The following is a 698-nucleotide window of genomic DNA, read 5'->3' on the forward strand; positions in this document are numbered from 1 at the left end:
TACTTTGGGTGTGGTACAGTCACACAAACACGCGTTGTCACCACGGAAACGATACAGAACGAAATAAGCATATCTGACGTAATTTTCGAAAATAGACCTTTTCAAAGGCGAAGGTTTCTTTAGAAAACCCTAAAATACTATCCCAAATAATGCTTTCTACGCTAACGCGAAATAACTTATAACCTACCATTACATAGCCTACTTTCGGCCTATGCGCAGAATAAGTACCACTGCGCATGCGCGAGAATCCGTATCTGCTACTATGATAAATCTAACGTTATGGGGGTGATTCTGGGATGTTGGAAAAATATTGTCAAGGTATTGGGTGTGCTACAGAGTCACACAAACACGCGTTGTCACCCCGGAAACGATACAGAACGAAATAAGCATATCTGACGTAATTTTCGAAAATAGACCTTTTCAAAGGCGAAGGTTTCTTTAGAAAACCCTAAAATACTATCCCAAATAATGCTTTCTACGCTAACGCGAAATAACTTATAACCTACCATTACATAGCCTACTTTCGGCCTATGCGCAGAATAAGTACAACTGTGCAGGCGCGAGAATCCGTATGTGCTACTATGACGGACCTAACGTTATGAGGGTGATTCTGGGATGTTGGAAAAATATTTTCAAGGTTTTGGGTGTACTACAGAGTCACACAAACACGCGATGTCACCCCGGAAACGATACAGAAC

Source organism: Odontomachus brunneus, unplaced genomic scaffold, assembly GCF_010583005.1.
Source record: "Odontomachus brunneus isolate Ranch 3 - 2012 unplaced genomic scaffold, Obru_v1 Obru_scaffold_045, whole genome shotgun sequence".
Classification (NCBI taxonomy): Eukaryota; Metazoa; Arthropoda; class Insecta; order Hymenoptera; family Formicidae; genus Odontomachus; species Odontomachus brunneus.